Source organism: Lepidochelys kempii, chromosome 1 (genome assembly GCF_965140265.1).
Source record: "Lepidochelys kempii isolate rLepKem1 chromosome 1, rLepKem1.hap2, whole genome shotgun sequence".
Classification (NCBI taxonomy): Eukaryota; Metazoa; Chordata; order Testudines; family Cheloniidae; genus Lepidochelys; species Lepidochelys kempii.
Window position 1 is genome coordinate 97,609,204 of NC_133256.1, and position 12,899 is coordinate 97,622,102.

The following is a 12,899-nucleotide window of genomic DNA, read 5'->3' on the forward strand; positions in this document are numbered from 1 at the left end:
AGTGAGGGAGGTCTAGGTTGGATATTAGAAAAAAACTATTTTACTAGAAGGATGGTGAAACACTGGAATGGGTTACTTAGGGAAGTAGTGGAATCTCCGTCCTGAGATATTTTTAAAGCCTGGCTTGACAAAGCCCTGGCTAGGATGATTTAGTTGAGGTTGGTCTTGCTTTGAGCAGGGGTTGGATTAGATAACCTCCTGAGGTCTCTTTGAGCCCTAATCTTCTATGATTCCTAGGCTCCATGCTGTTAATGCTCATGTGGTCTCCCATCTTCCTCAGAATGAGAGAGGGAAGTTGAGGATGTGCACCTTAATGGTGGGTATGAACTTGGAGAGAAGTTTTAAGGCAGGGGTGGGCAAACCTTTTGGCCTGAGGGCCACATTTGGGTGGCGAAATTGTATGCAGGACCATTAATGTAGGGGCAGGGAGTTGGGGTGTGGGAGGGAGTGCGGGGTCTGGGAGGGAGTGTCGTGTGCAGGCAGGGGCTCATGGCAGGGGGTTGGGGTGAACAGGGGGCTCAGGGCAGGGGGTTGGGGTGCAGGAGGAGGCTCAAGGCATCGATAGCAGCTGTGCCAATTTAGCTGCATAGTGTAGGCAAGGCCTTCGAGAGCTTGTTTTTCCTCTTACACCTAGTTTTGCTCTTATGTTGGAAGAGGATGAGATATACTAATTCTAGTATCTTGAAGGACATGGTGACCAGGAAAAATCAGTTCACGTCACTAACTAGAGATAATACTTCCTCTGTTTAATAAATCAGTTTAATTTTAAATGCAAAATATGTTTTGCAAAAATTTTTTCTTGAGTTTCCAGCACATTTAAGGTAGTTTTATTTAATTTTGTGCATTTTTGATTGAATTCAAATGTCCATTAAACTAGAATGGAAATTACTTGTAAAATTTAAATCACTAAAATCATTTGTAAAAATTAATCATTCATTATTTTCAAGATAATACAAATGTAAAAATTAAGAATCTGAATAAATGTATGTTAAGGGGTTAAAAAAAGAGGGTGATGTCATAGTAGGGGGTCTACTATAGATCATAAAATCAGGAAAAGGAGATGGATGAGCCATTTCTAGAACAAATAACAGAAGACCTAGTAGTAATGAGGGAGTTTAACTACCCACACATCTGTTGGAAAATGTCAAAACACAACATTTCCAATAAGTTCTTAGAATGTATTGGAAAACTTTTTGTTTCCGAAGGTAGAGGAAATAATCAGGGGATGGTTAATTTTAGACTTGATTTTGTCCAATAGGAAGAATTGGGAGCAGACCTGAAGTTGGAAGGCAATTTGGGTGAAAGTGTTCATTAAATGATACATTTCATGATACTATGGAAAGGAAGGAGTAAAACCAGCAGAATAAGGATAAGGGACTTCAAAAAAGCAGATTTTTACAAACTCAGAGTAAGGTGCACAGGGAAGAAAATCTAGGGAAAAGAATTCAGGAGAGGTTGACAGTTTCACAAGAGAATATTAAAGGGATAACTGCAAACTGTCTCAATGCAAAGAAAAGATAGGAAGAACAGTAAGAGGCCATGAGGAGCTGTTGAATGACCTGAAAAATCAAAAATGAGTCCTACACAAAATGGAGACATAGTAGAATTTGCTAAGGAGTACAAAAGAATAGCACAAGTATGTAGGTACAAATCAGAATGGCTGAGGCCTAGAATGAGTTACAGCTAGCAAGGGACATAAAAGGCAATAAGAATGGGTCCTTCAAGAAAGATGAAAGAAAGTATAGGTCCTTTAGTTACCAGGCAAGGAGAGCTAATAATTGATTACATCAAGAAGGCTGCAATGTTTAATGCCTGTATTACTTCAGTCTTCACTGAAAAGGTTAATGATGACCAGATATTCAACACAATATTAGCAATAAGGAAGGAATATAAGCCAAAATAGGAAAAAAAACAGGTTAAAGAATATTTAGGTAAGTTAGATGTATTGAAGTTGGCAGGGCTTAATGAAATTCATCGTGTGGTACTTAAGGAACTAGCTGAAACAATCTTGGAACCATCAATGCTTGGAACTAGAGAACGGTAGACATATTATCCATCTTTAAAATGGGAAGAAAAAGGACCTGGGGAATTATAGACCAGTCAGCCTTATGGTTTCAGTATCTGTCAAGTGTTGTTAAATTTGTAAGCACCTAGAGGATAATAAAGTTATAAGGAATAGGCAGCATGGATTTGTCAAGAACAAATCCTATCAAACCAAACTAATTTCCTTCTTTAACAGGCTTAGTGGATAGGGAAGAGCAGTAGATGTGACTTACCTTGATTTTTAGTAAGGCTTTTGACAGTCCCATATGACAGTCCCAAACAAACTAGGGAAATGCACACTAGATTAATTTACTATAGGGTGGGTGCACAACTGGTTGAAAGACTGCATGCAGAGAGTAGATATCAATGGTGGTTCTTGGAGTAGATGCAGATGTGTATTCCAAGTAGGTATGTGCACTCCCCGCATACCAGAGCTGGAAATTTTTGCCAAGCAGTACCCGTAGCAGGATGGTGCTCGCACCTCATGCCTGTCGCTCCTTTCCTGGCTATGCGAGGTGGCACCACCCCAAATACCCTTAGTTCCTTCTCAACATCCATCTGCAGGAGTCGGAGCTCTGTGTGATTGCTGCTTCACAATCTTGCAATGTGTCTCTTAGCCTAGGTTTTTATTGTACATAGTTAATAGTTAGTCAGTAGCATTAAAAGTTAAAGTATATCGTATAGTGTCAGTGGTTGTGCTCCCCGATGATGCCCCCATCAGAGTTCAAGCATTGCCCTTCTTGTGGAGTGCTAATTCCTAACAGTGACTCCCACATGTGGTGCTTGCTTTGCCTTCTCAAAGCCCACCTTAAGGAGAGCCGTTCGATTTGTAGATCATTCAAGAAGAGGACTCAGGCAGCGCGGGACCTTTGCCTTAACCAGCACCTGCTTCAGAAGGTCATGAAGCCTGACCTGTGGCCCAAAGATGACCTCCGTACCAGATCGGTGTCTGGCTCAGAGAGTGCTGTTGCCTTGGTTCCAGGGCAGGGGCCTCTCTGAAAAGGTGCAGGAGTCGTTTTACATTATCAGCACCAAAGAAGCTGTCATATAAGCCCAAGAAGGAGTGCTCCAAATCCCGGGGAAACTTTTCTGTCTCTCCTATGAAGAGCGTGGACTGGCATGGGTGCCTCTGACCTTCCCTTGATAAAAGGTAGGTGTTATGCTTATAAGAAGCACACGGGATCTTTTTCAGAGAAAAAGGCAATACACTGCATTTATTGAGAATACAGCAGTTAGCATATGCTTTTCAGTCACACACACACCATGCACACAGTCCTGTCAGTTGATTTTTATAAAAAGAAAAGGAGTACTTGTGGCACCTTAAGAGACTAGCTCACGAAAGCTTATGCTCAAATAAATTTTAGTCCCTTAAGGTGCCACAAGTACTCCTTTTCTTTTTATGGATACAGACTAACACAGCTGCTACTCTGAAACTTGATGTGTATAGTTACCAGTCCAGAGTCTGGATCAATCTAGTGGCCAGCCAGATTGGTCACAGAGGGGAGCGGGCTCTGTCGGTAGCAATCTGATGCTCCTGGAGTTGTGGCAAGACGAACCCAAAGTCCCATGGCCAACCACCCTGTTCTTAGTCTTTTTTTTTTTTTCTCTGTTGAAGTCTATGGATTTTGCTGTGTCAGTTTGTTACCAGTTACTCCTTAATCGGTGTTATCTTTTGATGTTAACAGTCCAAAACACCTCTGAGAGAGTCATCCTGTCCTGGTTGCAATTTAATCAATTGTCTTATCTTTAGGGGTGCCAGCCTCCACCTCAGGGTCGCCAATCTGCCCTTCCTCACTTATGGATGCATGTTGATGATGGTTCTCTGGTGTCCTTAAGTTTCTTCACTCCTCCTTCCTTGACCATCTGACTTTAACAATGGCCTTCACACCTTATCTTTTCCTGATGCATGCGTTCCTCATTCATACACAGTCTTTTACAAAGACCTTCAAAGGTATACAAACAGCAGTGTTTTATGTTGAGCAAGAATGGCATTGTAAATTAAACCTTACTAAATCTTGTAATCAAAACAGGTCACATTGTGGCCTGGGCCTTCAACGTACCTCTAGTCTCATTAACGTAGACACAAGACAAAATCCTGTTTCTTACTTACTAAACCTTAAAACAAAGAAATGTATATTTAACTAGAATGCCTAATTTATAATACATATAGGAAACCATAGTAGATATTCTAACTCATCCTAAAACAAAAAGGTGACCATAATCAGTCATAAGGATTGTTCTGGTCTGTCCCTGCCTTAACATCAGTACAGACGCTGGCAGTCTGTCAGATGCATTTCTACCAATGTCCCAGAGGGTCATTCCTTTCTGCTATTCAAAAAGGGTGGCTGGCAGGATGATCAAATCATACATTAATATCCTGCTCCTACATAGGGAGGGCAGACACCCCATACCGTTGACTCTGGTTCCAGCCTTGAGGCATCCGGTATCAATGGAAGCAAGGCCAGTACTGACAGCGTCAGTGGCATCAGCGTACCAGGCTTCGGCAGACCTACTCTGCCTTTCAGTCCCATTCTCGCCACTGGTCCAAAACTTCGTGAGGCTGGCGTTTACAATGACCCCTCAGTTGGAGCATATCGCCAAAATCTTGGCACGGCACCATGAAGTACCCCTTGCTGGGTTAGTATGGACATGGTTCCTGAGACAGGACAAGGTTCTTTGCTACAAGGCCCTTCCTCTGCATTCCTCAGTTGCAGATGATCTCATGGAGGTGGAGGCACGTGGGTGCTCCAGTACCATCGTTTGCACCAGGACCGATCTTGCCTGTGGCACCAATCTTTTCAGTACCTGTAGTGCTGACTACATTGGGGGTGCCCATTGTGACTTATTCTGGGCTCTGGCTGAGTCAGATTGCCTGTTGGCTCCCTCTGGAGTTGCCCCTCACATGACTCCGAGGTCCCAGGACTCCTCTGCTTCAGAGTTGAGCTCCTTGTTTTCCCACTCCACTTCACCTGAGGAGGTCTGGAGGCCACCAGCGTACCAACACTGCTACCAAAGTTGGCATATGCACTCTGAGGCCGGGATGGAGGTCCCTGGCCTGGTGGCTGGCCCTACTGGCCACCAATGCCTTATCCATACCAGTGGCTACCTTGCTCTCAGTGGGAAGCCCCTTGTTCCTGGAGGTCTCGCTTGTTATCCAAGTCAAGTGCGAGATTGACTGCTCATATAGCATTGGTGGCTGTGGACCAGCCACAAGTCCAGATGCCTGCAGTTCCCCTTCCTGTGGAGTCTCCAGAGTTTCTCTATCCAGAGATGCTGCCTCAACCAACAGCCTTGTCCTCATCCCCAGATGATGCGGTGTTGTCTGCTTCATCCCAGAGGACTTCAAGGTTTATCAAGACCTTTTATATCTGGTGGCCTCATTTCTGGGTATTCAGGCAGAGTTTCTCCTGGAGAATACTCATATACTCATGGACGTATTCTAGCCCTCGGTCCCTGGGAGGGTCGCCCTCCTGATTAATGAGTTGCTCCTTGAGGTACGCTGGCCTTGGTACTGCTGGTGGCCAAGCACTTGAGGAAACGCTATTTTGTGCCAGTACTGGGATATGAAGGGTTTTATTCCCACCCAACCCTCAACTCCCTGGTGGTCACAGTGGTAAATGACAGGGCCCAACAGGGCAGGTTCAAGTCCTCCTCCAAGGACATAGATTGGAAGTGCCTAGACCTTCTAGGCAGAAAGATGTACACATCATCGCTACAGATGAGAATTGTGAACCAGCAAGTCCTGCTTGCATGGGCTGCAGGTATAATAGACCAGGGGAGGCTAAGCCTCCCAAAACCCATGCCATGACCTTGCCCATGCTCCACCCTAAGGCCCTGCTCCTGCATCCTGCTGTGACCCACACTGCTCCTCTTCCCACCGTCACTCCATCTCCCCCAAAGCTGGCATGGGCTCGGGATGGCGTGGGCTGGGGCTCAGGGTTCCTAGGGTGGGCAGCTTGGGTGGGTGGCCCCGAGGGTTGAGGCGGGCAGCCCTGGGGCTTGGGTCAGGGCCCGGAGTGGGTGGCCCCAGGCGGCTTGGGTGGGGCTGGGGCCAGCAAGGGCACCTTGGCTGGCCAACTGGGGTTCCTCTGGCTCCAGCAGGCCCGGCCTTGAGCAGAAGAGGCAGAGCAGGGGTCTAGCCTTCCTGAACGGGGTGGAGAGGGGGGTGTCACGCTGCCCATGCCTGCTGGCCAAATATGACTTCCTGAATTAGTCCACTATGGCCAAATTTGAGGAACAGTTGTCCGAGGCTTCCCAGGATGAGCTTCAGGCATTTGTTGCTGAGAGTTTCTCAGCAACTACTATGAGGGCTTCCTGGCTCCAGAACTCAGGAATTGTGCTGGAGGTCTAGTAAGCCATTGAAGACTTGCTGTTCAGTGGCCAAACCTTGTTTTCAGACAAGACTGAAGAAGCCCTGGTTTCCTTTAAGGACTCGAGGGCTATTTTAAGGTCTCTGGGTGTGTATACTCCACCTATGCAGAAATGCCATTACAGAGTATAGCAACAGCAGCCATACAGGTCACAGCACCCCTTTGTGCAGTCCTTCCCCACCAAGACTACCGTAGGAAGAGGGATAGGTCTCACACCAGAAGAACTCGAGTTCAGGGCCCAGTCGCACTGCACACCTGGTGTTCTTGCAGAATCTTTGGCACCCACTGAGCACCATTTTGACTCATTTGAGAGCACTTTTCCAGTTGTCCTCCTTCCTCTCTGTTCTTTCAGGGACAGGCTGAACCGCTTTTACAATGCCTGGGTCTTGATGTCGTCCAACAGCTGGCTCCTAGATACTGTCAGATTGGGCTATGCCATCCAATTCCTCTCCACGCCCCCTTTCTACTCCCCCTTCCTGTCCCTCTTCACAGATCTCTCTCACGAGACATTTCTTTTCGAGCAGGTCAGCTCTCTGCTTGTGTTGGGAGTGGGGATGGAAATTCTGCAAGAACACCAGGTTTGTGCGTTCTTCTCCTGGTATTTCCTGATATTGAAATCCAAGGGTGGGATGAGGTCCATACTCTTACTTCCGCAGACTCAAGTTCATCAAATATGTGAGCTTCTGCATGGTCACTCTTATCTGCTTTCCTCCTTGTTTTGTCTCAGAATGACTGGACCATGTCTGGACCTTCAAGACACCTACTTCCATGTGGCCATTCTACTGAATCACAGGAAATATCTTTACTTCATGGTAGGAGACTGTCACTTTCAGTACAGTAGAACCTCAAAGATATGAACATCAGAGTTACAGACTGACTGGTCAATTGGACACCATGGGTACCGAAAGTAAGCTACCAGGCAGCAGTGGAGACAAAAACAAACCAGCAAATACTGTACTGTGCCTGTTTTGCATCTTAAAGTTGGCACATGTGAGTTGACTGTCCCTACCCCTTGCCTCTACTTGCCACTGCGCGGGGCAGTCATTTACAGTAGGAGGTGGTGAATGCTGTTTTCCCCTCTCCCTCCCCGCTGGCTGGAACAAGCTTGCAAGTTCAGAGCCTGGGAAAGAAAATTCCCGAGCTGCTACTGAAACCTGGCCTGGAGTGTAATCTGCTGGAGTCGGACTCCGAGCACCTGCCTGCATACTGCACTCTGGAGCAGCAGCTCAGTTTCCTGATTCCTGAAGGTGTAACAGATACTCTAAGGTATCCTGGATGGAAGCCTCTGCTGAATGGGTCCCAAGGGCCAAGGACTATATGGAAAACCTTTTCCACTTAGCCAAGTAGACCATCCTAGTGGAAGGCTTCCTACTGTTAAGTAGGATCTGTTGGACAGCTCTTAATAGTCCTTTCCTGTTGCCACACCCAAAGTTTGTACCCAAGTTGGTCTCTGTTTCATTTGAACCAGGCAGTATATTTACTTTTATTTTTCCCTAAGCTGCATTCCCACCCGGAGGAGCAATGCCTCCATATGCTAAACATTAGATGCTGTCTAGCCTTCTATCTGAACAGGACTGAATAATTTTGTTCCTCACCTCTCCTGTTCATATCTCATACAGACCGCATGAAGGGTCAAGCAGTCTTTGCTTAAACCATCTCTAGTTGGATAACGTCTTGTATCAAGGCTGCATATGAGATAGGGTTGGCTAAGGCTCCTCCGCAGAGACGGCCACATTTGACAACAGCACAGGCTATGCTGGTGGAATTGCTCACTGATATTTCAATACTGGACATTTGTAGGGTAGCCACATGGTCATTCATACATGCATTTACGGACCATTACGCAATCACTGCTTCTTCCAGAGCAGATGCTAATGTTGGAAGAAGGGTCTGCGATCCTTACTCAGGTAGACTTTGAGCTCTGCCTCTAGATAGGTTACTAGTGAGCAGTACCCCTATTTGGAATACACATCTATATGTACTGGAAGAAGAAACGGTTACTTACTGTAATTTATTCTTTAGAGGTGATGCAGATGTGTAGTCTATGATCCACCCTCTATCTCGTGTGTCAGAGCCTTCCTCTGGACGTTTGGTGTGAAGGAATGGAGGGGGATCAGGGGAGCCTGCCTTATATAGCCAGGGAGTGGCTATGGGCACTGCTAGGTAAAAATTTCTGGTGCATGCACACACCTACTTGGAATACATATCTGCATCACGTCTTGAAGGACCACCATTTCTTTGCTGTTAAGCCTTCTCAGTTTATCTAATGGGGTCCCGCAAGGGTCCGGCATGGGGCTGGTACTAGTCAATATTTTCACAATGTCTTGAAGTGGAGAGGATGTTTATAAAATTTCCAGCTGACTCCAAGCTTGGATAGGCTGCAAGCACTGTGGAGGACAGGATTAGAATTCAAAAGAACATTGACAAATGGGAGAATTGGTCAGAAATCAACAAGATGAAATTCCATAAAGACAAAAGCAAAGTATTTTACTTAGGAAGGAAAAATCAAATGTACAACTACACAATAGGAATAACTGGCTAGGAGGTAATACTACTGAAAAAGATCTAGGGGTGATATTGAACCACAAATTAAATGAGTCAACAATGTGATCCAGCTGCAAAAAGACTAATATCAGTCTGGGGTGTTTTAATGGGGAGGTAATTGTCCTGCTCTACTTGGTACTGGTGAGGCCTCAGCTGGAGTACTATGTCCATTTCTAGGTGCCATACTTTAGAAAAGATGGGGACAAATTGGAGAGAGGAGAGCAACAAAAATTATGAAAACTTGACCTATGAGGAAACGTTAAAAAAATGGGCATGTTTAATCATGAGAAAAGAATATAACAGGAAAGGATTATTAAAACACTGCAGAAGAAGGTTAATAATCTTGAGGAAAGATCAAGGAGAAACAATTGGAGAATTGTGGGCCTCCCCGAAGGGCTGGAAAAAGGGAGGCCCCAAATGGAGTTTCCCAAACACTTCAATCCAAACATGTTGGTTTAGATAAAACACTAAAACAAATGTATTAACTATGGAAAGATAAATTTTAATTAATTACAAGTAATGAGGCATAAAAGTCACAATTGGCTACAAAGAAATAAAAAGTAAAAACACAACTAAGACCTAAATGAATTCAGAGCAAAAGTCTGTCTCATCACACTTTCCAACAATCTTACTTGCTGACTCTTTCAGTCAGGATCTTCCTCCAGTCTAATACCGCTTCCTTTCTTCTTCAGGTGTTGATGCCAGTGGTAGAGAGAAAGGGAGAGATGTTTTGGGGCATCTGCTATGTCCCCTTACAGTCATTTCTCTTGCACAAGACTAATTTCCAGTTGAGGTTCAGGAAACAGTCTGGGTGGACAGGAATCTCAAGTTACTTCTGTCAAAATGTAGATTTTTGTTTTTTGCCCACATCTTCTCTCCTGTTGGAAAGTGCCCACTTAATCAGGTGATGGTCCATTTGATCTTATTGACACCTGGCTGAGGCGTTGGCTAGCTTTTTGGCTCTGGGGAACTGGTTTGTGACTGCCCACCAGAACACGTTGGAACATGTCTCAGTAATATCACACAGTGGAATGTTATAACTTTACATACAATGTTGTCACACATATTTTACTAAGACAATAATCAGCAAATCATAAGTTTTCACATGATACCTCACAAGGCATATTTTCTACAAGTTTCATCATAATCTTCTAAAAGGTACAAATTGTCACATGCTCCTACTTCTCATGAGACCGTATTATTTCAAGATGGGTCCCTGAAGAAGGATGGGGAAAGTAAGGGGAAAAGGGAAGAAAGTGATTTGGATAAAATCTCTCCATTATGCACCCACTTATCTGACATGATGCTTTTTGTACACTGTTTCCCACAATTCTTGATGTCTGGCTGCTCTCCTCTTGCTGCCGCTCATGGAGGTGGATTTGAATTTTGGAATTGCAGGGTCTGGCCACACCATCTCAGCTCTTGCTTGCTTCCAGTTTCTCTGTCTCTGTGGCAGTGTGGGGTCAGCAAGTTTTACAGCTCCTGCCTTCACATCTGCCTGAGGGGATTTTTTCTGGTCAAAATTTAAGGAGGCGTGAGCAGTGATCTCCCTCCAACCTCCATCCTCCTCATGGCCGGTTTTTTAGAAGGGTGTTAGAACTTCCTGGAGCCTAGCTGCAGTGTCTCCCTGCTGGCTCCTCTGCACCTTCCAGGTATGGCAGAGCAGCCTAAAAAGCACTGAATGAAATCTAAACAGTGCTCTAGCTATGTGACAGCTGTCCTAGGCTTGACAGATGGTGAGCTGTACCCAGCTTGCACACAGCCTTCTGTCCCGAACTCTGTTAGATCCTGGGGCTATAATTCAGATAGGTATCACGGGAGCAGCTGGAAGTCTGACATGCGGAAAATGGAGTCTATGGGTGGAACAGTGAGAGGTTCCAAGGACATTTACATCAATGATTTAGAACAGCGGTTCTCAAACTTTAGCAAGCCAAGGACCCCCATTTTGATTTAAAATTTTTCAAGTTCCCTGCTCAGCCCCAGGCCCCCTGCCTCCACTTCCCCAAGGCCCCACCCCAGTGGCATAGCCAGCATGGGATATTTGGGTGGGCTCTGACTTCGGGTGGGCAGGTAATTATGGGGGGCTGGAGGGATGGGGGTGCCTCCATCCCCTGTAGCTGGTCTTGGGGTGAGCAATGGATGGACCCTCTGGCCAGAGGCTCTCTAGGACCCTGGGCATACACCTGGCTCTGGAAGGAGATGCTGCTCTCCAGCACGCATGGCTCCTGGCTTCCTTTCAGGTCCCACTGCCCCACGCCGAGCCCGGGTCCCACAGGTGCCGGGCCTACCTTTTTTTAAGATCTCCTCTATTACCGCTGGCTGCCCTTCTCCCAGTGAAGAATTAGCCACTGGGGCAACCTGGGGCTCAGAAAAAATGGGTGCTCCCATGCCCCCACCCTCTCTGCCCAACGCTCCTGCTGGGGTGTGGAGTGGAAGTGCAGGGGCTTGCTCCACTGCACCCACCCCACCAGCACTCCAGCCTGGGAGTGGGGTCAGGACACAGGAGCTTGCCCTACTCCGCCTGCCTGCTGCTCCAGTCGGGGTGCGGGGGTTTGCCCTGCTCCTCCCACCTGGCCCCAGAAGAAGCACCAGGTGGGTGGAGCAAGCTCCCGCACCCTGACCCCACTCTCTGGAGCAAGCGCTGGGGCCAGAGCAGAGCCAGGGCTGGGCCTGGATGCTAAGTGAGTTGGCCACGGCCCACCCAGGCTATGTCCCTGACCCACCCCCATCCCCACCACTTTTTGCCCCTGCCCCTCCTCTTCCCTGCCTCTTTCCACCCCCTCCCCTGAGCATGCCCCATCCCCGCTCCTCCTCCTTCCTCCAAGCTCCTTCTGCATGCCACTGAACAGCTGTTCTACAGCATGCAGGAGGCACTGGGAGGAAGGAGGAGTTGATCAGTGGGGACGGCGGGCTCAGACATGACTTGTGGACCCTCTGGAGTACCCTCATGGACCCCAGTTTGAGAAATGCTGATTTAGAAGAAAATATAAAATGATCCCTGATAAAAGTTTGCAGATTGCACACAAACTGGAGGAGTAGTAAATAATGAAGAGGACAGGTCAGTGATAAGAGCAATCTAAGGGTGAGATTAATTAACCATTGAAACAATTTACCATAGGTCATGATGGATTCTCCATCATTGACTATTTTTAAATCAAGGTTGGATTTTTCTCTAAAATACATACTCGAGGAATTATTTTGGGAAAGTAAATGACCTGTGGTAGACAAGAGGTCAGACTTCTGACCTTGGAATCTGTAAAATCCACCTCAGGGCCGAGGCCATTTAAATGGATTGTGTTCTCTATATTAAGAACTACTATTTGCAGGCAGGTAGCACATAGCCTTAACATCCCTTTCAACCAGAGATAGGGATCTTTTGTGTATTTACTCCCTTTCTAAAATATGTATAATAATGTACTAACATTCCCCTCACAAGTCAGTAGCTAGACTGGAGGCCTCTTTGGGAGAGCTCTGAATCCCCATTTAAGTGGAGATTATTACTACTTGTTAGGTCTATAGAATTAGTGATCTGTTTAAGTTATTTAATGAGGGAGAAAAAGTAGGTTACTTACCAGCCAATGGAAAATGTCAGTATATTACCCCTACATCCATCCTCTTCTGTTTCTTTGAAGCCTCTGACTAATCTGGACAGGCATTTAGGGAATGATAGAGTGGGGCCATGCCTCTTGATAAATTTGGCATTTATCTGTTCATGCATTGCAGTGTGTGGCCTTCTTTCAGTGTTAAAAGCTAGTGCTTTTAATGGGTTCCTAGATTTGCATGGATCTACTGAAACAATATATTAAGGGAGTCACCAGGAACTGGAGTATCTATTTTGAACAGGCTGTAGGGTTTGCTCTGGAGGATGGTTCCTGGGCCCCACTCCAGGCAATGGGCAACTGTTCTGCCTTATTTCAGAGTAGCAGCCCTGTTACTCTGTAT